This window comes from Bos taurus, chromosome 15 (assembly GCF_002263795.3).
Source record: "Bos taurus isolate L1 Dominette 01449 registration number 42190680 breed Hereford chromosome 15, ARS-UCD2.0, whole genome shotgun sequence".
NCBI classification, from domain to species: Eukaryota; Metazoa; Chordata; class Mammalia; order Artiodactyla; family Bovidae; genus Bos; species Bos taurus.
The window spans coordinates 30,229,221-30,254,385 of NC_037342.1; the positions used below are offsets into that span (position 1 = coordinate 30,229,221).

Consider the following 25,165-nt stretch of genomic DNA (forward strand, 5'->3'; position numbering starts at 1 on the left):
GATGAGTACATGTCAGGAGGCAGGAAGCACTAGGGGAGCCCCAGGGGCCCCATCAGTAAGGCCACCCTCACTGTCTTCTCCCCACAAAGGGCTGAGTGCCTGGGCCCTGGAGTGCACTGGCTTGGCCCCCCTACCCAACCGGGCTGAGAGAGGCAGGCACTGCATGAGGCTCAGCCTCTCTGGCTCACGTTCGCCTTCTCAGTCACGTCTGGCTGTCATAACTTGGCATTTGGCGTCCTCATCATCTGGGCCCTGCCATTCTGTCCACATCCCTCTGTACATGAGGCTTTCCAGCCACATCCGACCGGACCGTTCCACGGAATATGCCATGTTTCTGAGTTTCCTTCCCCCCTCCTCCTGTTTTTGTGCCACTTTTTGAATCTGCTATCAGCACTGGAGTCACATCAATGAGGGATTCAGTCCCAGCCTCCAAGGAGCACAGAGCTATAGAAACTACACATCTAATTTTGGGGGGGGAGGGGGGCCACACAGTGAGACGTGTGAGATCAAATTGGGGCCCTTGGCAGTAAGAACACAGAGTCCTAACCACTGGGCCCCCAGGGAGTGCCTGATGCTACACGTCTAGACTCCTGTTCCTGCAGTTCCCCAGAAGGCCCAGGCCCTTTTCCACCTATAGCTGTCCCACTCAGGCCACCTCCTTCGGGAAACTTCCCCAATCCTCTCAACCCTATTGTGGCTCTTTGCTGCCTGGGAATGTGGTTGTTTACACCTCTGGCTTCTCCTCTGCCAGATGATGACCTTCCCAGAGCAGCCTCTGAGTCTTTTCCATCCCTGTATCCCCCCTGCCGGGCCCAGCCTCTGGTCATAGTAGGTGCTCAGTAAACATTTGTGGCCAGACAAATGGCAGTGGAAGATGGAGAGGAGAGACTTGCAGGCAGGAGTGATCAGTGGCATTGAGTGGATGAATGAACGCCCTCTAGTCTCCCTGCCGATTTTGCTTTGTTCCCTCTCGAATGGCTTTTGTCTGACCTTTTCCTTAACTCTGAACTTGGCTCAGTCCCCTAATCTACCTGGGCCTGCCATGCCCTCCAGTGGGCTCACTCCTGAGTTCTGTCATCAGCCATCCTTGCTTTCTTATTTCACTCAGTTACTTTATTGAGCACCATCAGTTAAGATCAACATCAGGCCCTGGACTGACCCCGAGGCAGGGGAGGGCCTAAATGGGCCCCCAAGGGAGTCTGCTTTCCAGAGTGGGAACTTGGGGTACACTCGCCTCTGCATGATGGAGGTGGGAGCAGAGCATATTCCTCTGAAGGCTCCTAAGACTATGGTCAGTGAAGGATGCTGCCCTTCACACCTCCCCTAAGAAGGTACCAGCCTGGTCTCTCTAGGTCAGAGCGGTATTCCCATGTTTGGCACACAGCCGGCACTCAGGACATGCCTGCTGAGTAAACATATCTTTGGCCCTCAAAGCCAGGCCGTTGCCACATACTGAAAGCTTCCCTATGCTCCCCTCCTCTGCATCCGCTCACATCCACACAGCCCTTCAAGGTCCACCTGGGATGCCATCATGCCATCTCTCCAGCTGTCCCCTTGGCCAGTCTGTGGGGTTCTGATGTGTCCCCAGCAGAGAACACTGTGGGTTGGTGGGGAATTGTGGAGGTGACACTGAGCAGCGGGCTGGGGGTGCTGGCTTCTAGTCCACCTCCGTCTAGAGCTTGCCTTGGCACCTTGGCAGGTCACTTCCCCTTTCTGAGCCCTATTCTCCTCCCACTGGAGGGAGCAGACTGGACTTCACCATCTCCTTGGTCCCTTCTGGCCTCCACTGTCTATGATTCTCTGAGCCACAGCCCAGCCCAGTTGTGCCCCACCCCAGACACCATCCCACAGTGAGGTCAGTGGGCCAGTCAGCCTGGTACTCCTGCTGACTGGCCAGTTGGCAAGGACCTAAGCCCTAGGCCCTCCCAGCAGAGTAAGTGGGTGCTCCCTCCCCCAACGCCCAGCCTCCACTCCCCAAGCCTGCTGGAGGCTGCCCAGCAGCTGAGATAATGTGGGTATAATTGGGGAACTTTCACCACACAAAGCTGGGAACAGGAAAAGCCAGTTGGGAGGGCTCTGGCCACTGGGGGAGGCGGGTAGGCAGGGTGGGGATGGTGGGGGCAGGAGGCGTGTAGACACCAGGATCCATCCTGGGATTGGTGCCAGGGCATGGTGGGGCCTAGAGTAGGACACAGCCTGCCAAGCCCGCAGCAACCCTGCTCCTTCCACCGTCTGGGGTGAGGGGCCATGTGGTGTTCAGCGCCTGGACACAGACTGACATTCATTTATCACATTTTCAGCAGCGACCTGCAGAGTGCCAGGAGGGGAGAAGGCGGACAGCGGCCTGGGCATGGGGAGCGGAGGCCGCTGCAAGGGGCTCAGGTGCCCCAGGGGTGCTGCCTCTCACCCATTATCGCCTCACTAGGCTGAGGTTTCGGGATGAGGCTGCTGCCTCCTGTCCTGTGTGACTCCCCCAGAAGCAACCCCACAGCAGGTGGGGCAGTGAGGAAGGTGCCTGAGTGCCCGCTCACTGGACACTTAAGTGGGTGGCCTGGGCCCTTGCCCCTCTACTCGGTGATGAGCAGACAGGCAGGTGGGAGGACTTCCAAGGAGCTGGCAGGGGCATCCTGACTTGGGCCTCTCTGCCCACGGCCCACTGTTAACTTTGTCCGCTATTTCCACCTTAACCATCTTTGCCACATTTTTGCTGAGTAACTAATTGTCCTTAAGGCAATTTTGCCGAAAAAGATAAAATAATAAAAAAATAAGAGAGACATGAAAAAGGACATAGTGAAACAGGAGAAAGGAGAAAGAAAATTGTTGTTTAGTCGCTAAGTTGCGTCTGACTCTTTTGCGACCTCATGGACAGGCTCCTCCGTCCATGGGATTTCCCAGGCAAGAATATTGGAGTGGGTTGCCATTTCCTTCTCTAGGGCTCGAACCCGCGTCTCCTGCATTGGCAGGTGGGTTCTTTACCACTGAGCCACTGGAGAAGGTGTGTGTGAATGCATGGCTATACTGTACTGAGAATTGATTTTGTTTTGTGGGTTGTCCTTGTGTAAGCAGTAAGCACTTGCCTACCAAGTCTTTCATTCATAGTATTTTATACTTTTTTTTTGCTTGTTGATTCATCTCCTCATCTGGCATTGAACTTTTTCTTTTTTTACTGAAGTTTCTTCCTTCATTGAGAGAGGCATCAGTTTCCAAACATTAGGGTACGTGTTTGTAACTGACCCTTGAGTCGCATTGGGAAAGCCTCCACACTGTAGTGTGTTCTTAGCACATCATCTCATGTCTGCTGATAGACTCAGAAAAGTTTTATGGGAAATACAGGCTCAACTCTGTGCCTTGGAGGCTCTTGGCCTCTTTCTCCTTGGCCTCTTTCTCCTTGGCCTCTTTCTTTTCCAATGTAGTGTGTTTAAAAACATAAAACTAACTCTTAGGGCAAACTGTTATCTTCTGTCAGCTCAATAAAGCCACCAGTAATATCACTAACTGGAAGAAAAGCATCTCAACCAGATGAAACCAAACTGTCAACCAGTTATTTCATCTTTCACGGCAAAATTGCCTCATAGCCAATTCGTCATGTGGCCAAATGTTTGCAGTAAAAATGCTTTCAGTGAAAGTACCTAGAACTGCTATTGTTAGCAGGGTCAGGTAGGGCATAAGGGGAACCCTTGGAGTTCGGGGTTTGGGGCCACTGAGGACAAGGATCCCAGAGGTGTGAAATTGGGAGGGGCTGGGAAGACTGATAAGGGTTGAAGACCCTCCCTTACCTTCCCCCCACACTAGACTCAGGGACTCAGAACCCAATCTGCTCCCCTACCCCATCCGCGGGATGCAGGTGGGGTAGAATATCCCTCGTTCTTTAGATTGGGTGGATTGGGAGGTTTTCAGAGAGGGGGCACACCCCACCCCAGCGACTCTGATAGCTGCAGGCACCACCAAAAGGGAGAAGAAAGGGCTAGATGGGGTGGGGCCTAGGAACAGGGCCCGTCTCTGTGCAGAAGAGGTGGGTCGGAAGCCTTCTCTGGGTTTCATCACCATCACCATCATCATCATTTCTCATTTATGAAGAAGGAGGCCTCCCTTCCTGGAACTTCACTCAACAAATGCTTATTGGACCCCTACCGAGTATTAGGCATCATCTGGGGTGCCCCTAGTTCCCCTCTTCCAGGAAGCCCTTCTGGACTCTCATCACCTCTCACTCAGCCGACACCTCTATTCTATTGCCCAACTGCATATTACTTGAGTCTGCACCCTTTTCTGTTTCCTGACATGTGTGTTTAGCATGTTTTCTATTGTATCCCCACTGTCTCTAAACAGACCACAGTCCTTGTGGGAGAGGGAAGGAGCCGGGTTTGGCCTTGGGTTGAGCTGATCATGTCATGGCTGATGCCGGCAGAATACCCTACAGACTCTGTCTGGTTCCCTGAACAGCTAGGGCAGGTTCTTCAGCTGTCTGGTGGGCAGAAGGCACTATCCCTTCTTCCCCACAGGCTCCCTTCTTTTCTTCTATGAACTTTTTATTTTGTGTTGGGATGCAGCCGATTAACAATGTTGTGATAGTTTCTGGTGAACAGCGGAGGGATTCAGCCATACGTATACAGGTATCCATTCTTCCCCTGATTCCCTGCCCATCCAGCCTGCCACCTAACATCGAACAACGTTCCCTGTGCCATACAGTAGGTCCCTGTTGGTTATCCATTTTAAAGACAGTAGTGTGTACATGAGAAGTAGAGGCTGCCCCAGATGTGGGAATCAGGACCACCAAAAAGGTACCACGGTGGAGCTCAAAGGACCATGCAACGCATCGTTTACATAGGAGATGAAGGTCCAGAGTGGCTGGGTCACTCACGCAGGGATACAGACAGTAGCACCCGCCCCAGTGTCTTGGCACTCTGCCGTAAAAATAAACCCAGGTTCTCAGCTAACTTTCTCGGTGGTGTCCCTCCTGTAGTGTAACCTCAGCGTCTCCACTGGCACACAAACACCAGTTACAGTACTGCGATCACAGGGCCTGTGGGCTAGCCTACACTGGGCTTGGTGGGCAGGTAGGTCAAGGGACTGGGGGCAGGGATGGAGGCCCTGTTGGAGTCCAGTGACTGGGTGTCAGGTGCTAGGTTAGGAACAGGGACTTTCAGGAATCCAGGTTGGGGGCACCTGCAGGGGGCTGCTATGTGCAGAGCAGGGAAAAGCCAGGGAGGTGGGGAGTGAGGGGGGAGAGTGCCCGTGTCCTTGGCAGAGGGGTTCTTGCATCCAGGGGATGTCAAAGAATGAGTCCGTTGCTTTTCCGACCTTGAGCACTGCTTATTTTGTTCCTGGTCATCATATGAGTCTAGGGTCTGGGATCCAGGTCTGCACCTGTGCCTCAGTTTCCCCACTGGTGCTGAGACTGGGCAGTTTGGGCCTCCTTCATGGCTTCTCAGAAGTGCTGAGCCAACAAGGCAGGCGTCGGGCCGGCCTCCGAGACGTCATGGACCTGCAAAAGCCCCAGCTCAGCAACAAAACACAAAGGCTCTTCAGTTGTGGCCGACAAACCTGCTCCCCAAGGCCCTGCCCTGCCTGCCATTGAGCTAATCCAAGGCTGGGGCCACAGGTTCCCACGCAGTTGGGTGTGTCTCAGAGTGTGTGTGTGTGCGTGTGCACGCGGACAGGTAGAGGGAGCGGGGAGAGGCGCTTTCCTACCCATACCACCTGGACCAGTTTCTCCTCCTAAGCTTTGAAACCTCAGACCCCTCTTCTCCCTAGCTTAGCAGGTGGGACTGGGCCCGTGTGGTGGGTGAAGGCCGGGGAGGGGCATTCAGAGCATTCGGACATGGACTGCCTCTTCTTCTGTTCCCCACTCTTTTCCAGAGTCTCTGCCCTGGTGCCCTCAGTCGGGTGGGCAGAAGTGGCAGGCCTGGGTGGAGACGCTGGGCTTCCCAACAAGGCCTCTCTGAAACCAGCATCCTTTGGGATCCATCTCTAGGGCTTTCCAGGGATGCTCCCTTGCTCCCTGCCCTGGAACTGGCAGAAAGGAACAGGACATCCGGTGAGAAACCAGCTAAGTGGTAAGTGGGGATGACTCACCCACTGTGGGGGGTGGGGAAGGGCCGCCAGATGAAACCTTGCTGAGTCAGCACAGTGACCTAAAGGTTATAGGTGCCCTCCTCCCAGCCCTGCTACATTTTCCAAATGTCAGCTCCCAGGGCTGGCTGGCTGGCTGGCTCTTCTCTTTCTCGTGTCACAACCTGGCCTCCTGGAGGACAGGCTGGTGAGGCAGAGGGGGAGATGTGAAAGCAAGCCCCATTCTGGGGTCATCTTCTCTGGGAAAGTCTTGCCAATCAGTGTCACCTGGACGCAGTCGTTCTGTCAGCAGGAACCCGCATGAGCAAGGCTCTCACTGAAGTCCTTTGAACTTGTCCTATCTCGCATCTACACCCTGGGCATGTTTCCCTGTTGGTTCAGGAACTTTCCAAGAGCCCAGGCTACACCTCCAGCCTCCAGTCTCCCTGCTACATCTAGGATGGGGCCCAGGGTGACGAGGGCAGAGGGCTTGGCGAGGAAAATGAACAGCAGCTGGCCCAGCTCTTGTGCCTGCAACCCCTAGCACCCCTCACCTGGTCTGGGGGCGTGAGGGCCCGAGTCTGCCCCACGCCCCTGTTAGCTCAGCACGAAGGCTTCCCTTGCCTCCTGCAGCACGTGGCCTTTGTCTGGTGGGCTTCTCTCTGGGAGCGGTGCCTCCTGGGGTGGCCTCAGGCTGTCCTAGGTCCTTGAGTCCCCTCCGCATCCACCTTGCCAGCAGAGGTGATAACATCCCATGATCCCACAGTCGGTGGCTAATTGCTACTGTCCGAATCCAGGCGCCTCCACCCTCATTTGGGGTCACAGAAACTGCCGATGTTTTCTTCTTGGCTGATGCACCCCCCAACCCCCAACTCCCCACACAGGGCTGGCTAATGATGGGCTGTGGAGCTGGCGCCTGGCGCCTCGGGCGGGTCAGCACAGTGCGTGGGAGAGGAGGGGGCGCGGCAGCCTGGGAAAAGCCCCAGAAGGAGCTGGAGTGGGAGCCCAGGATCTTCCAGGCAGGCCGGGCCAGCCCTGCTCTCTGGCAGTGTGGAAGCCCCGGGGGAGTGGTGGTGGTGGGGGCTGCTCCAGCAAGTCCTATCTCTCCCTGAAACCCAGCAGGACGGGTTGGGGGACAGGGATGAACCTGGGAGCGAGGCTTTGCCTTCTCCCTCTGAGGAGCAAGTGCCCAGGGACGCCTGGACGGCTCTCCTACAGGCCTGATTCATGCTAGCTGCCCATCCCCAAAGCCCAGGGCAGCCTGGTCCCAAGCGGCTCCTGACTCCCCTCAGCATCCCGGGAACAGGAGCCTCTCTTGGTTCTGTCCCCTCCTTCCATCGCCAGCCTCCAGGGTCCACCTCTCGGTCCTCTCTCTTCTGCTTATCGTGTACCTGCCACCTCTTCTCTGACCAGGTGGTGGGAAGAGAGGGTTCCTAACTGGACGTTGGGAGAGGCAGGCTCTGGTCCCCATTGCTTGGCACCTTTATTCTGTATGGCCTTAGGTAGGGCGGTTTACTTTTCTGACCTCAGTTTCCTTTTCTGTAAAATAAGAGTTGGACCCCCTGACCCTGGAGGACTCGACTTTGGATGTCACCTGTCCAGCTCTCTCTGCCCCAGCTCTGCACTTGGCCTTGGATCAGCCTCTGGAACTTCTCTATCCAGCAGCTGCTCTACCTCTGTATACTGCCCAGCTCCTCCAGGAAGACTGATTAAGTGGCAAGCCAGGAACATCCAGGCTGCACAACAGCAGAGCTGGGGTGCACAGGGCTCTTCCAGGGACACATAATCACCAAGCTCAGTTGATACTAGTTCCTAAATGCCTTTGATTTCATCTTTGTTCTCCATCCCCTCTGGCCCCAATCCAGACTTCTCCTAAATCTCCTCACCCCAGTTCAGCCCCTTCCCTGCCTCTCCACCTCCAGCAGAGTCTCACTTCCTTATTTTCTCAACATTCCTGGGCTGGGAAATCCCAGTTAAGTAAGCCCCAACCCCTTTCCTTTGAACCCAGCACCTGCTATCTCATCCGGTTGCCTTGACCCCTTCTCCCCAGGCCTTGCCCCTGGGGCAGGCCACAGTCACCTCCCACACTGCCTACTGTACTGTTGTGACACAGATACAAACCTGCCTCCAGGCTTGCCCGTTTAACCCATTTTCCGCTCTTTAAAACATAAAATCATGGTTTAAAATCCTTCCATGGCTTCCTGCAGCCCTGAAGATCAAGTCCAAAGTCCTTTTGGGCTCTGGGTCTCATCCTGGGCATTCCAGCCTCCAGCAGCCTCCTCCTGCTCTTTCTCTCCCACCACGTGGGACAAGAGCACCAGTTCCCTGCCATGTTCTTCCCTCTGTTAAACACATGCCCTAGGGACTTCCCTGGTAGTCCAGTGGCTAAGTCTCCCCGCTCCCAAGGCAGGGGGCCCGGGTTTAATCCCTGGTCAGGGAACTAGATCCCACATGCCTCAACTAAGAGTTTTCAAAAGTGAAAGTGGAAGTCATTCAGTAGTGTCCAACTCTTTGTAACCCCGTGGACTATACAGTCCATGGAATTCTCCAGGCCAGAATACTGGAGTGGGTGGCCTTTCCCTTTTCCAGGGGATCTTTCCAACCCAGAGATCGAACCCAGGTCTCCTGCATTGCGGGCGGATTCTTTACCAGCTGAGCCACAAGGGAAGCCCAAGAATACTGAAGTGAGTAGTCTATCCCTTCTCCAGTGAATCTTCCTGGAAAGTGAGCCATTGCAGACGGATCCTTTACCAACTGAGCTATCAGGGAAACCCAAGAGTTTTGATGCCACAACTAAAGATAATGTAATGTGTAACTAACTAAGACTTGATGCAGTCAAATAAATAAAAAACAAACAGAACACATGCCCTACTACCTGCCCACACCTCTTCATCCTTCCTGAAAGCCCTTAGCCATGACTTCTGGGGAAGCCTTCTCCCCCAGATCCCACGAGTGAGGTGTTCCTGCACCCTGAGGGCCCTAGAATCTCAGCTTTCACCGGTCATGGTATTTCCCCTACTGAGTGGAAAGACCAGGACTTCAGCCCTGTGCCTGGGGTCTAGAAAGCATAAGGGGCCTCAAGGGGTTGCTGGAGAAGACTGTGAGCCAGCTAGGGTCCCGGGCCAGGCTTCGCCATTTCTCAGGTCTGACTGCGGCTTCCTGCAAATTCTACTTTAGCTGAGGGGCGGGGCCTGTATGGGAAGACACAGTATGGTGTGGCCAGGTAGGGGCGGAGGACAGAGGCAGAAGGTGAGGCCTTGCATCTGCCCAGAAGGGACGCAGGTGAGGGTGTGAATCTCCTCCTTCTAGAGGCAACCAGGAAGCCACACCATAAAGAGTGCAGGTCTGTCTGATCTCTCATAGGTCCCTCAACCCCACGTCCTCTGCTTGCTCCCTGCTTGCCACTTCCAGATTCTTCCCTCTGTCCTCAGCCCCAGTTCCTAGCACCCAGTCCCACTTCCTTCCTCACTCCAGACCATAAGGTGAAAAATGTTCTTCTCACCCCAGTGACCTATGGCCCTGAGGCCCCAAGGGCCTGCTCCCCAGGTCTCAGCCCTGCTAAGCCGGCATGCTCCCCAGCTCCACACCACTTCCTCTACAGCCTGGATTTCTCCCCACCTGGCCAGGCTTTTTCAGGCTCCAAGGACCTGGAACCACCTGGCTCTCAGGCCGGCATTCGGACAGGTCCCTTCTCTGCGGCTGACACCAGCCCTCTCCACCCCAGTTGCTGCAGACGACACATCTCCCAGCAGACACATGGCAGCCTGGATTCCCCTCAGCAAGTGTGTTTTTAATGACACATCTTGGGAAGTGTAGGCAGCAGCCTCCTTGGAAGGCTAGTGCGGGGGTGGGAGAGGCTGGGGGCTGCGATAAAACACAGGGAGAATCCCCAGGCCTCCCAAGGAGAACCTTCTAAAAGCTAAGGGGTGACAGATGCATTGGGCCAGCCCTTGGCTTCCATGCCAATGGTCACCACCTGAATAGAAGTAGAGGTCTCTTGGTCTGCCTCTTACCGGGAAGGGCCTTTCGGACCACCCCAGGGCCCAGCTCTGCCAAGCTCTGCACAAGCCCTGTCTAGCTCTAGGCAGCTGCCTGCCCCAGTGGCTGGGGGCTGGGCCTGTGCGGGGAGGGAAGGCAGTCAGGTGGGTTTATACTGCTAGCTTCAGGGAAGGTTCATTCTAAAAGGGCAGGGTTAGGGAGACTGATAGGGGAGGGGTTAAGAGGATATGGGGGTGGAGTATACAAGTAGTTCACTCGTCCATGAGCACTGACTTTGGACTCAGATAGACCCAGGCTTCTGTCTGCTCCTTATTTGCTGGATGACCGAGCAAGTTGCATCAACCACTCTGTGCTTCAGTTTTCTCACACATAAACTCAGGACTTCTTTGGGGGTCCAGTGGTTAAGAATCTGCCTTCCATTGCAGGGGCTGTGGGTTCGATTCCTGGTTGAGGAACTAAGATCCCACATGTCGCAGGGCAACTAAGAAGACCCAGTGCAGCAAAAAAATAAATAAACCATAAATAAATAAAATAAAAATAAAAAAAGGAGGGGGAAGCATATAGGACTGTCTCCTGGGGTGGATTTGAAAATTAAAGAGTTCACATCAGCTCTTAGCACAGTGTGTGACTACACAAACGGTTGTATTATTGTCAGTATTGTGGTCTTGGGGAGAGGAGCTGCGGAGCAGTCAGGTGGCTGGTTCCATCCCAGCTCTACCAGCCCATCCCTGAGTGGGTCCCTGTCGTGGCAAGACCATTGTCCCAGAGCCTGGGCCCTCAGTGTCGACACTGCTGACACTTGGGGGCTGATAACACCTGGTGGTGCTGGCTGTTCTGTGCACCGTTAGGGCATTTAGCAGCATCACTAGCCTCTATCTGCTCCATGCAGTAGCAGCTGCCCTCAGGTGTGACAGCCAAAAACATCCCACGACATTGCCAAGTGTTCCCTGAGGGGCAAACCTGCCTCCAGTTAAGACCACTCGCTTAGGGGAAGGGGCATGGAGCTCAGGCAGGGGTGCTGGAGTGTGGGATGGATGTCCAGGGCAGAGCCTGCTGGGCGAGCAGGGGCAGGGGGACAGGGCTGGGGGCACTCTGGAGGGGATGTGTCTGCATCTGTCCGGGGCAGAGAACTTTAGGCTCCAGTCTGGAGAGGAGGTACATGTTTGGGGGCATAGGTGGAGAGAACCAGAGGCCCAGGGAGTTTGGATCCGACTGCTGTTTGCTGTCAGAACGTGGGTGACAGAGCGGCACGCGGTCCTAAGAGGACAGGAAAGCATGGAGAAGGGAGAGTCGGGGAAAGAGATGCAGACAAGGGGACACGCGCAGAGAGGCCATGGAGACAAGAGGGCTGTGTTTCTAAGAGCAGGAACGTGGTCGGCAGCATCCTCCTTCGGCGGGTAAACTGCTATCATTTCAGAAGGATTTTCACCTCATTTGATTCCTGCTTAAGTGAAATCCACAACATGTGTTCTCTGCATTAGTGGAGTGTTTGTGCTTAATTAGTGGCAAATTCTTTCATATTAAAGTCATTACATTTTGCTGTTTGCTCTTCTCACCCCAGGCCTGGCTCGCCTCTGTCTCTCCTTTTAACGCAGGCAGCCTGAGTGCTGCCATGCAGGTTGTTCAGCCTCGAGGGCTCAGGAGATGAGCTCATGTACACACTTACGTATACACACACACATGCACACATGTACACACGCACACACATGTACACACACACTTACGTATACACACACACGCTTACGTACACACGCACACATGTACACACACACACTTATGTACACACACACGCTTATGTACACATACACACATGTACACACACACATACACACTTACGTACACACACATACACACACACACATACACACACACTCACCACCCCTCCCTGTGGCATTTAGACCCTCCAGCACCAGCCCTTGTGCCTGTCCCACCCTGGGCTGGCATTTGTGGCTCCCAGCATCTCTGTCCACACCCCAGGCTCCTCCACGTGGGCGGGCAGCTCTGAGTCCTACCCCACCCCCCAGCCCCCGTCTCCGGGGGCTCCTCTTAGGAAAGGCTTTAGGGTCAGAATTCTTCCTGCTGGGAGGGACTCTAGGGCTGGAGTGAGAGGGTTCACCCATTCAGGCTGCAGGGTGGGGGCTGGGGCACTGCTGCTCACGGGACAGTGAGGAGGCGGTGGCCCTGCCACTCAGGAGGCCATGTCCACTTATTCCAGGGCTACACGCCCAACAAGGGGGCAGGACTGTTCTGGACTCGCCCTGCCTGTGCAGTGGTGAGGGTCCTGGGAAGCATGCTGGGGTGGGGGCAGGGAAGATGGGCTCTTGACCCTGCCCCGCAGGAAGTCCTGGATCTCAACCGTCTAGCGCTGAAATGCAGTAGCCCCTAGGAAGACGCTTTGTGGCCAAGACACAGTGGCGACCCTGGACTCATGGACAAGGTGTGAGGGTCAGAAATCAGGGCCCAGGGCAACTTCTTCCCCTCCACCTGCTTCTGATGAGCCTTAAAAGGAAAAGGGGCCTGAGAAGGGAAGGGTGGCTACTGCAGGCACCACCAAACCTGCTATTTCATCTCTGGGCAGGAAGTAGTGGTTCAGACCAAATGAATGATACTATAGCCACATTGCAGTCCGAGGTTTAGCTCAGATGTAACGTTTCCAGGTAGGGCACGAGGGGCCCCCTCACTGTACTCATGGGTACAAGGACGGAACCAGGTCTTGGGAGGGGGGTCTCCTGGGACACTTTCTGCAGATCATGGGGGCAGGGGATGGGAATAGGGTGTTCTGATGGGGCCTCCCCTGAACCTGGCCTTGGGTTCAGGGAAAGGGTCTTGGGTGCAGCAGGAGGGCCCCTCCCTGAATAATCACTCCTGGATGTCTGGTTGCCGCAACCTGGCCCCAGACTCCAGCAGGTCAGCCTCTCTCTCCACACCTCCTGGTTCAGAATTGCCTTCATCCCCCCAAGAGACTTTCCTGCCAGCCTATGAGATCTGCTCCCAGGCTCCAGGCGGGCAGGGAGAAGACTTGACCTGACCCACTCTGGGCAGCCTTAAACTTCCTTACTGGGCAGGGTCTAGTGTGCAGACAAGACAGGGAGGCAGGAAGCAGGGAACCAGCGAATGCCCGGGTTGCAGTTTCTCTCTGATTGACCTGCAGGTAGTGTTGTCTCAGGAGCTTCCCCAAAGGGTCTCCAGCGGGGGAGTGGAAGAGAGGGTGGCTCGAGGCGGGCCAGGAAGCATCTAAGGACCTGCTGGGGTAGAGAGGAGAAGGAGAAGCCCAGTCCTTGTGCTCCCTTGTTTCATGGGAGAACCCAATCCCCACAGAGGAGAGACTTCTTGATACTGCAGGAATTCAGGCTGAGGTCTGGGTAGCATGCTGAATGACACCTGAGATGGCCTGGGTCACAGGATGGGACAGGTGAGCAGAGCTTCGGGCAAAGGGAAGGGAGAGTCTTTTAATGGTCCTTCCATTACATTCAGACACCCTCCCTTTTTCATATCCCTACACTCAACCTGATCTGGTTCAGCTACCACCCTCAACACTGCTCCTCTCCCCAGTCCAAGGCTCAAGTGAAATCGACCATTTCTCCTCCAAACGTAAGCCGTCGGTGCTGGATCCTCATCCTCTCTGATAATACCCCTTAGCTGTGAAACCCCAAATTTATCGTACCCACCTCAGGGTTAACCCAGAATAGCATCCTCCTCAACCACCAATGTGAACCCCAATACCAGCCCCAGCCAAGTCTCCATGTTGGTGCCAACCTAGACCACAAGACCTGGGTCACAACCCTAACACGTGTGCTAACCTCTTCCTGGTTTTAACCACAGAATGAAGCAGAATCCTACATGTGATTCTAACCTCAGGTCTGAACTCAGTCTCAGTTCTGTGGTGTCCAGGAAGGCAGGCAGTCACGGCTCATGGTTTTCTTCCTACCCAATAGTTCCCCCTTGGGGTGGCCAAAGAAAGGGGGGTCTTCTAAACTGACAATTGAGTTTCAGGGGGAGGCCAGCTGAGCTTGAAGGCCTCCCTGTGGGGTGGGTCTGTGTCTGACTGGTGGCTCATTCTGTTTTCTCCCCACGCCACCCCATGGCCCAGGACCTTGTGGATACACCCAGTCCCTGGGTTGGTCCTTTCCCCAGCACCCAGGAGGCTGAAAGGAGTGATACATGCTACCCAATTTTTCCTGCTGCAATTTTAGCATCAGCGGTCACCAGCAGAGGGACCTACGATCGTGTCCTACAACCTTCCCGAAGCCCAGCATCTTTTACCCGTAAAATGGGCTTAAGCGCATACACCCCTTCGGCTGGAGTAAGGATGGAGTGAGGGCCTCTGTGTAAAATGACCTCCGTAGTCCCAGGGTCTTGGGATTCCTCCTGCTTGCCCTGCAGTGCTCCCAGCACTGGGCTGCCATCTGCCTTCCCTTGCCCTTCTCTTTAGCTCCTTTTCCTGGCCGCACTGAAGTCATCTCCCTCTTCTTGGCAAAACGCTGAGAGGACAGGTCCCTGCCACTGTCATAGCCCATCCTTTCTCCACCCTAGCAGGCAGGTGGGGTGAGAGGGGACTTGAGAGGAAGGAGGAGAAAGCACCAAGCCCTGGTCATTGCCCCCCCACCCCAGCCCTGTGCACTCTCCCCTGCTATTGGCAATGCCAGAGTTTTGAGTGTGTGTGTGGGGTCTTCCTTCCCATTCTCCCCACCTGTCTTCCCTGCCATCCCTCTGCCCAACATGAATCTATCAGGAACCTCGCCCAGTCCCACTTCCAGCTCAGACTTGTTGGGGTTTCAGGAGTCGCTGGGTAGGGGCTGGCATGCCGGGACCTGCTTCTCGTCCTGCCTTGTGGAGAAAGCGAGCACGTAGGCGGCAGGGCACGGTGCCCAGCTGCGAGGATGCAGCCCAGCCTCTGCGGCCACCTGCCTCCCTTCCCTTTCCCTCCCTCCCTCTCCTTCCCATTCCCATGCCCTCCTTGCCCTGCCCACAGCTCTGCCAGGCGTGGTCCCTGAAAGCCCAGCAGGGGCCCCCGGAGGGAGCAGGTATGCGCATGGGGAAGGGGCCGGCCCCCACATTCTGCTAAGTCTGGGAAGGGTGTTGCTCTGACCTGCTGCCTCTCCAAGACTGAGCCCCTCCCTTAGCAGCTGAAGCCTGGGGTCCCGTGTGCTCCCCACCTCCCGAGGACCGAAAGGACAAAAGCACGACGTTCCCCGCCAAGAGCAAGAGCAGGTAACACATGTATATTACCTGTCTGTGCCAGGCCCAGGTCTGAATAAACATTCAGATATTAACTCACTTAATCCTCACAACTCCGGTAGCTCCATACAATTGTTATCTCTTAGAAATGAGGAAAGAGGGAGGTCAAGTAACCTGCCCAAGGTCATACGGTGGGTGAAGCCTGTTTGGTGTGGCAGTCTGGCTCCAGAGGCTCCTCGCCACTACACCGGCTGCTCGTGGCCTCCTCCTCCCCGCTGCATGAAGAGACCAGCGGCCAGCACACAGATACCGAGGCCCAGAATAATGGGCAAGGGCACACATGACACATGGGGCCCTTGCCTGCTGGCAGCCACGGTGATGGGGCTGGGAGGGCAGACGCCATCTCCTCTCCTCCTCTCCTCCAGGCTCTGGGTGAGGCTGAACCCCCAATCCCACTGCTGTCCGGACCACAGGGCCGGCTAGGCCCAGGGCAGCTCTGGCCAAAGGGATAATTCCAGGCACTTCAAACACATTCTTCCCCTGCACTCTTTTCCTCCCAGTCCAGGAGCTAAGATACTTGACTTCCAGTCTGATCTCTGGCTGTGGATCTTCCTCTTTCTGTCCCTGGGACTCCCTACCTGTGAAAGGCTGGTGGCCACCTCTTCCTCCATTGCCTCTGCAGCTGTGGGGCCGGGAGGACCAGGCCTGCAAAGAGCTAATGCTGGTCACTATTAATTAAGCACCTGTGATGTGTCAGGCATAGACATATATAATCTCAGTCTTCACAGCCATCCTGAGGTGGCGGTGGGGTCTCCCCAGCGTTGGGCCCAGAGAGGAGAGTGACTGCTAACTTGTGCTTTTCCCAAGGCCCCAGAAATGCAGAGTTTTTCTTTTCCTTCCCGTTTTTCATCTCTGCTCTTCCCATGCGTCCTGCACCACCCCCCAGCTGAGCCCTACCCACTCTGGGTTATTCTCTGCCCTGAAGCCCAAGAAGTGGGCAGCAGGTGCTAATGAAAAATGGGCAGACTCTTCATGTCCTTTCCCAAGCAGGCAGCTGGAGGGGGTGCTGGGGGGCCCAGCTCAGTCCCCAAGATGAGCAAGAAGCTTGGACACATCTCTCAGCCAGCTCCTCCTGCGGGCTTCCCATCAGAGGCTGCTGGGTGGGATGGCAGGTCAAATTAGCTTAATGAGTGAGGCCCCAGTTTTAATTGGGGCCCTCTGCTCTGCTGTGCCGTCTCAGGCTTTCATTTTTAATGCTGGGAAAGGGTGGATTTTCTTTCTCTCTCATTCCCATGCATTTTTACCCTGGCTAATGGCTCCTCACTCAGAAAGGCCCCTACACTAGCTAATTGAGTTTAATTACTGGGGTAATTAATGATGCTATTGGAAAACTGAAATGTTGTGGGTGAATTTTGTGTATAAATAGAAAGAAAGTCAAAGGGACAGAGAATTTAGACAGACACAGGGAGGAAGGACCAGTCTGAGAGTCCTTCAGCTGTGGTGGGTCCCTTCGCTGGGGACCATCTGGCCTAATCTCCCCAGTTATAGGTGAGGAAAGGGAGGTATGGAGAAGAGCAACTTATCTGAAGTGGCCAAGAAGTTGGTGGGACTGGGGGAAGGAGGAATTGACAAAGCTGGGCCCTGGAAGAGCAGTGGGAAGGTGTGACTTTAGCAGCCTGAGCTCAATACTGTGACAATGGCCGTGAGAGCACCTGGGGACGGTTATCAGCCAGACACCAGCCCATAGCGATGTACTGTGGGTGTTTCTCTTGTTGTGGTTACAAGGGCCCTGCCTCTGGGTCCTTAGATAAGCAAACAGCTCATCAAGCCAGGAGGCAGTCAGGTGTAGAAAGAGTGGTGGGCGTCAGTGGAAGGCTGCCACCTTCGCATCTCCTCTAGCTGGGTTCTCTCTCCCCTCTGGTTCATATGGAAAAGGCTGGGTGGGCGTCTCCCCAGCCACCTCTTAAGGCATCTCCTGTGTCTTTCCTACTTGGCTCACACTCACCAGCCTCATCTGGACGTGATGGGAGGATGGTGAGGTGGATAAGACACTTGCCCCTGGAACCTCACGGTGACCTGGATGTTTTGTTTCTGGGGAGGGAGAAGGCTGGAGGAAGGAGCATGAGGTGATGGGAGGGGAGAGGCCAGCTGCCTGGCAGTGGTTGTTCAGTCCATTCTATGTGGGCCCACGCGCCTCTGTAGCCTTGGTGATGCCTCTGTGTAGAGGGCCCCCAGCATCCACCTGCCAGCTGAACCCTTCTCTCCAGCTGCTCCGCCCTTCCCAGGGCCCCCCCCCCCGCCCCGGCCACATCAGTCACCTCATTATACCTTCCTCTGATTTCCTAGAGTAGAGCCCTTGACCTTCTGATCCTCGTGCTCAGTCGCTCAGTCATGTCCAACTCTGTGTGACCCCATGGACTGTGGCCCACCAGGCTCCTCTGTCTATCGGATTTCCCAGGCAAGACTACTGGAGTGGGTGGCCGTGCCCTCCTCCAGGGGATCTTTCTGACTCAGGGATCAAACCTGTCTCTTATGTCTCCTGCTTTGGCAGGTGCGTTCTTTACCACCAGCGCCACTTGGGGAGCCCTTGTGATGCTTATTGCAGCTCCGTTGGGAATTTAGGCCTCTGGCATTTCTAATTTGGAGTCCTGGCACAGATTACACTAAAAACAGCCCGCCTTTAGTGACTGCTCACTACCTAAGAGGTATTGTTAGGCGGTGAATCTCATCTCATCCTCACAAAATTCCTCCCAAAGTCTTCCCATTCACACTGGGAAACAGGCTCAGGCTGGTGAAGTGGTCTGTCTAATCCACAAGTGGATCTGAACACAAAGCAGATCTCGGCACGCTGGTCTCCCCCTATCCTCCACTGCCTCGGGGGAAATCTAGAGCAAATCTGAGCTGCTTATCAGCCTCCACAGTCTGTCCCTGCCTGTATTCCCAGCTCCTTCTCCAGCTCTCCAGTGTCCCCACCCTCCGCAACAGCCAGGTCCCCGGTGCCCCAGGGCCCATAGCACCTGCTCTCCCTGGGGAGGGGGAGGCAGTACTGGTTATCTCTGAGTCACTCTGAAGCCCCTGCACCCGCATAAAGCAGGACCCCCATCTGCATTTGCTTCATGAGCTGTGAGCCCGGCTAGCATCAAATCTCAGACAACAGACTCTGGGACAGGGTGCTCTGCTGACTGCTCTGGTCACCAAGATCTTTTAATCAAGAATTCTTAGGGAGCTCATGATCAAAGGAGGAGCAGAACCCCTGGAGAATGCCATGATTATGTATAAAAAGGAAGAATTCTCTTTAAGAGAAAGGCCGAGCGGCCCCGTATGTGAGAGATGCACCGAAATCCAGGCCCCAGTGGGAGGGTGGGAGGCCCCCTGGTAGGGACAGAGTTAAAGGACAAAGTAGGTGATTAAATAGTTCATCCCACTAGGGGACTGTAAATAGAAAAAGTGTGGAAGACCCCTGAAAGTTAATGATTACTCGAGAGAGCAGGTTTGCTTAACCGCAAAACAAGGCAGGCTTGCTTAGGAAAAAACCACGCAACAGACGCACAAGACCTGCCCTCCAAACAATAAAACAATGGTGACACGAGACCCACACGCTGCCAGTGAACTCAGTAAATTAATGATCCGTAGGACATGCTCTCTGCATACATTGTTGTCGTTGTTCAGCTGCTAAGTCATGTCCAGTTCTTTGCACCCCATGGTCTGCAGCACACCGGGCTTCCCTGTCCTCCACTCTCTCCCGGAGTTTGCTCAAATTCGTGTCCTTTGAGTTAATGATGCTATGGAACCACCTCATCCTCTCTGCACACATAAACAACAACAATCTGTGGACCCAGCTTGACCAGGTAAGGACAAGAAAACTCCCCTGCCCAACTTGGAGGAGCCGATGCTAGAAGCATGACATCCACTTAAGAATGACAGTTCTTCTCTCCCTCCCCACTTTTCCTTTGATTATAAAGCTGTAGTCCACTAAGTTTTTGAGTGAGGCATCATCTTGCCTGCCTGCTTATAAGCCTTACAAGTATCCTATTCTAATGAATCATTCCTTATCTATCACTTTGCCTCTCACCGAATTCTTTCTGTGCGGAGACATAAAGGACTGTGGTACTGGAGCTCTTCAGAGGCCCTCTAAACAACATCAAACTGTATAACTGGCCCCCCTGCCCCCCACCCTTCCTTTGCAATCCAGTTCAGCCTGCCAGGGCTAATCCTATCACTTTGCTTTCAGACCCATTCAGACCCATTCCAGACCCCTGATGATCCTAGATTCTGGAATGATCCAGAGGAAGGTGCTGCCCATTTAGTAGATGTTGAAATTGAGACCCAGAAGGGTGAGGTGATTCCTTGAGGCTATACAATAAATTGGGCTTCCCAGGTGGTGCTAGTGGTAAAGAACCTGCCTGCCAATGCAGGAGATGTAAGAGACTTGAGTTCGATCCCTGGGTCAGGAAGATCCCCTGGAGGAGGGCACAGCAACCCACTCTAGTATTCTTGCCTGGAGAATAACATGGACAGAGGAGCCTGGTGGGCTATAGTCCATAGTGTCGCAAAGAGTCAGACATGACTGAAGCGACTTAGCATGCACATGCATGCATGAGTACAATAAATTAACTGAGAGCAGAGAGTGAATCCAAGTCTCTTGATGTTCCTTTTATTATTTGGGTCCCAAAGGGATGAGGAAGAGAAATGGCATAGACACAGTGCCTGGCTGAGTGAAGGCGTCTGGGTAGGAGTCATTGGTGGGCAGGCTGGAATCCCATGACCTGTTTTCAGAGACCTAGGCTGGCCCAGATCAAGGTGAAGGTGGGCGTCCCCCCTATTCCCCTCGGTGGCTCTAGGCTGGGCCCCTTAAGGCTGCAGTCGGGAGGTGTTCTGGAGTTCACCCCCAGCCTGCCCCCTCAGGGTGGGGATGGAGCGGGGAGGAAGCCTGAAGAAGCAGGTCAAAGCAGATCCTCCCCACGTGCCCCACCCCCACTGAGAGCAGGCAGAGTTGGAGCCTGTAGGACCAGAACCCAGGTGCCCTGTCCCAACACGTCCCAGAGAACAGCTTGAGTGGGAAGTGAGGCAGTGAGTCAGGGCGAGGGGAAGGGGGAGGAGACAGGGAGGAGGGGAGAACCAAGGGAAAAACAGAGGGACAGGCAGGGGGCTGGGAGGTCTGTCCCATCTCGGAAGACACTCGGACTAGGAACTGGCAGGAACCAGGGGAAGGGTGGGTTTCTAGGGTGGGAAGGAAACAGAGCTGGCTCAGTGGGGTTTGGCCCAAGGTGCCTGCTTCCCCGTTACAGGCTCGGACAGGCCCGGGGAGCAGGACTGCTGGCTGGAGGGCCAGGTAGGAAGCAACATCTAGCCGCCATTGTCTGGGGAAGAATCTGGTGAGGCCTGATAGTGAGATAGCTGTGCCACTTCACTTTGACAGTGAGCTACAATCAACAGGAGGCTAGCAGGCAGAGGTGGGGGAAGCTGCCTTTATCTCCTATCTTCCATCTCTACCGCCCCCTACCCCCGCCCATTCTCCCATCAGGCCTGACAACTGGGTGCTGCCATCCGCAGCGGGCAGGGGGTGGCCTGGGGAGGGGCAGTGCCCACGCTGCTCAGGGGAAGGGCCTCGTCACCTACAGTAGTCGTAGGGGGTTGGAAGTTGGGGTGAGAATTAGGGCGGGGAGACGCTTTGAACCCAGGACAGACTGGTGGGAACTGGTTCTTGACTCACAGCAGAGAAAGCAGGGGATGGCCAGGGCTTGTGCTTTTTTTTTTTTTTTTTCTTTTATGAGATGTGAACTTAAGCAATTAAAAATATGCATTTTATTTTACATGACCTGCCTTGCTGTGTCTCTTCATCTTTGCTTCAGCCCTCGTCCCATCAGAATGGTTGGCATTTCCCGGCAACTTTTCATTCTCCAAGTGATTAGACAGATTGCATGTGTCCCTAAGTTTTCATGAGGCCCAGTCCCCCTCCTTTGCAGACTCCCTCACACCTGAAAATAAATACTGGTATTTGCTTCCTGCCTCCCAGGATTCTTGCAGCAAGTTATTTCCTCCAATACTGACTGAACCCCTCCTTTGTACTGGGAAGTATTTTCCACCTAGGATCTCATATCATTCTCACTTTTGTCCTTTGGAGCAAGTATTGACATACCCATTTTACAGAGGAGGAAACTGAGGTCCAGTGGTTGAGAAATTTGCCAAGTTGCATTGCCAAAAAGTGGCGGGTCCAGAACTGAGCTGCTGTCTGCTGGTTTCTGTGCACTTTCAGAATGAGACCGCCCTCTGTTTTTCTATCTGTTCAATTAGAACCTCTCCCAAGACTAGATTCCAGCTTTCTAGGAGGGCAGTGCTCAACTCACTGGCTGACATGCAGAGGTTTTCTGCAGATTTGCTGAAATTAATACAATGGACTTTCCCAAAGGACAGGGCGGGCATTGGAGGCTGAAGCCTTTGGTAATGTGCCCAGTCCATGGCCCCTGCCAGCCCAGTTCTGGGAGCAGGGGAGGGAAAAGGAGCAGAGACCGGCGTTTTGGAGTGGCTGAGCTCTCCCCATGGAACTAAACGGGTTCCGTTTAGCTGAGTGCCACACCTACCCAGGCCCTACCCTGCCCATCCCCGCCTGCCGCCTCAGGCGCCGGTTGGCAAGGGCTCCAAGTGGACTTGGGCAAGAAAGCATGTCCTGGGAAAGGTGACATCCATGCCTGACCCTCTGGGCCAGGTGGCAGCAGCAGAGGGCAGTCAGCAGACAGAGGCGGAAGCCTGAACTTCTGAACTGCCCAACCAGAGGTCAGAGGTCAACTACCCTCTGCACTGACAAACCTTGACCCCCGCCAAAACTCTGCCCAGGTGACCCAATAAATTTCTTCCCATTCTTTCAAGGTCTTCATTCGAGGAGGTCCTACATTTTCCCTGGGAAACTGCTAAAATGTACTCGACACTTTGTTGACAGGGAAGTTCTTTGTGAAGTCTGTCCTTAATCCCTCTTACTATGGAGGAAGTATACTCTGTCCCTCAGTGGCTGGGGCCTGCTGGATCTGGGACCAGAGCTGGAGATCAGGCAGGTCCTCCTCTTAAGGAGAGAACATGAGAGGTAGGGAGGGGATGCAGGAAGCAGACAGACCTGGCTTGAGCTCTTCCACTCACTGGTGGTGAGTCCTCATGAGCCTCAGTTTCCTTATCTGTAAAATGATTAATATCTTATCACAAAATGGGCTACAAGGATTCAATAAAATAATGTATGTTTGTGGATAGTGTGACAAAGAGTAATTGCTCAGGAGGCAGCCGCTGGTCTGTAGGTACTTTAGGGTCACAGACAGAGCCGATAGGCTGAAATTGTCCCCTGGGGTTGCAGCAGGCTCTTTCTAGCACCCCAAAGTAGACTCTAGACCCTCCCCAAAGACCAAGGTTACTCCCATTCGTCTGGATTCTAGAAGCTGCCCCGTGCCCTTCTGCAGAAGAATGGGCAGTCCTAATGCTCTATGACAGATCTCAGATGACTCAGTTATTTCCCCCCCTCCAAATTGGCATCTTCAGTTTGGTGCATAGCTTGGCTTTGGAGTCCTAGGGTGACTGGGCTGGGGACCCAGGAGAGCTTGGAGGATGCTCCCACAGAGGGTAAGGGGCCTCTGAGGTCGGGGGGGTGGGGTGCCAGCACCGACCTGTACTCACACCGTGGGCTCTCAAGATGCAGAAGAAAGCAGGACCAGAGGGGCCAGAGGTTCGACTTGGGCTCAGGGGCTTTTCCCAAACTCCATGCCGGGAGCCTAAGGAAGTTCTGTGTCCTCACGGGAACTCTGGGACTCCTTCCCAGGTCCGGCCGGCCAACGCCAACTCCGCCAGCCCCGCCCTCTCCCCGCGTCCTTCTCCCACCACCCCAGGCAGGCCGCACCCAGCGCGGTCAGGGCCCAGCCCAAGTCCTGGAGAGCAGAGGCCCCTGTCCAGCTGCCCGCCACACCCCTGCACTCTGGCACCTCGGGCCTCGGGGCTGGAGTCACGGGGAGGGCTGCTAGGGCCCTTTCTGACACCTCTCTGGGCTCCCTCGCCACTCACATATGTGTGAGGGACAGTGGCAGGGGCCTGGCGTAAGGCCTTTGGAAAGACATTAGTGGACTCACGGGGCCTGGGCACTGCCTTCCAGAGCAGGTGTTGGGAGATAGGCAGGGAAACTGAGGCTCACAGATGCTCGGACCACCAGTCGGTGGGCAGGGGGGCGTGGATGAAATCTCCTCCTCTCAAGGCAGAATGAAGACACTGCTTTTCAGGCTCACGAAGACGGGGAAACCCAGCTCCTCTCTGAATCTCTGTTCCCGTCTGTACAGTGGGAATTCCAACCACCACAATGCCGGCACTTGTGGGTCAGCTGAGGGCAGCAAATGGACAAGCTCTGCAGAGACCGGTGCTGCTGTGACAGAGGTGTCTGGCTACTGTGGGGCCATGATCTAAGGGCAGGGAGCGTGGCCGTGTGCCCTGCAGGGGTGAGGCTGCTCCTGAGAGCTCTGCCAGGAGGCCCAGAGGGCGTAGTGGTAGTGACCTTGCCCTCGGACCTGGGCCTTGTGGTCTGGCCCACAGGGCAGATGTCCCCTCACCCCCCAGCCTCAGGCATGCTGCCGTGTCCCACTGCCACCAGCCCTCAGCCTGTTCTTGGCTCTGAGGGTCCCTGATGTAATACATTCATCTTTTTGTGATGCCATTTACCAAGCGCTAACACCTAGCTCCTGAAAGAGCCGGGGCTGGGGGTCAGGAGAAACCCAGGGGCGGACCCCGGTGCTGCCATGAGCCTGTGAAACTTGTGACTTTCTTTTCGAGGCCTCAGTTTCCTCAGTTCAAACACAGGAGCTGGACATTCCATGCTTCCTTCAGGTACCCACCGCCCGACACGCCCCCACGCCGACCCTCACCCTGGCCCGGCCAGTCAGGGAGTCTCTGCTCCATAGCCAGCTCCCACCCCGTTCCATGTGCAGAAGGCAGCAAGCTCCGGGGCCGCAGGGGAGATGCTACGGGGTGGAAGGCATTCACTCCACATGTTCCCAGGCCCCAGGGAGCTGCCGATTGGCAGAAACGGAATGTCTAGGACGCGACCACAGCATGGCAGGCGAGAGAACAGACTGGATTTTGCAACCCAGGCGTGGCTGGTACTCAAGGGCTTCTCCTCTGCCTGGTTGTGGAGAGGCATTTCTCAGAGCTGGTTATTCTCTGAAACGGCAGGGCTGGGCCCAGTTCTGGGATGGGGACGGGAGGCAAGGGAAGGCACTCAGCTCTGTCAGACAAATGCCAGCTCTCACCCAAGTCGAGGGCCAGCCTGAAGGAGCTCCCTGGCAGGAGTGGGGGGCGCCTGGGCTGAAGACCTTGAGCTCAAACCCAGGAAGTGAGGCAGCTATTAGTAAGTGAGACTCCGGCAGTGAGTCAGGTCTCTGCAGAGGTCAGGGGTGGGAATGGGGGGATGAGACAGGTCGGCAAGCAGAGCAGGTCCCCAGCTGAGTTCTAGTCCTGTGTCTGCAGCAATTCACTGGGTGGTTTCCATAAAGTTCTTAACCACTCTGTGCTCCCTTTTGGACATCTGTGACATGGGACACCAATTAACTGTTTCTTAACACCTCTTGAGGTTGCTGTTAGGGTCAAACTAAAAATGACTTTGTGAAAATGAAGGAACTCGGGAGTTCCTTCCAGTACTGTACTTAAGTTCCGTCTCCCAGAGTGACACGGAGAGCTGACTTTGCACCAGGAAGGTACTGGCTGCTTCATATCCTCCCAACAGCCCTGAGGCGCTGACTCAGTTTCTCAGATGAACTGGTAGAAGCTCAGAGAGGGGAAGTAGCTGAGACCTGGTGCAGGGGGTTTTTCTGGGGCTCCACCCCCTGAGCTTTATCACCCACAGTAGGACTCAGCACCCCAAGTAAGTGGACCAGAGAACTTGATGGGGTGCCTTTCAGCCTGAAGCCCCTAGAATAGGACC

The 25,165-nt window shown here is 55.0% G+C and overlaps 1 protein-coding gene across 1 annotated transcript in view; it reads right to left on the bottom strand.

The window, feature by feature from the left end:
- The window catches only part of NECTIN1 (nectin cell adhesion molecule 1), a 68,197-nt gene that overhangs the window by 15,534 nt on the left and 27,498 nt on the right, over window positions 1-25,165 (bottom strand). The window lies entirely within an intron of this gene.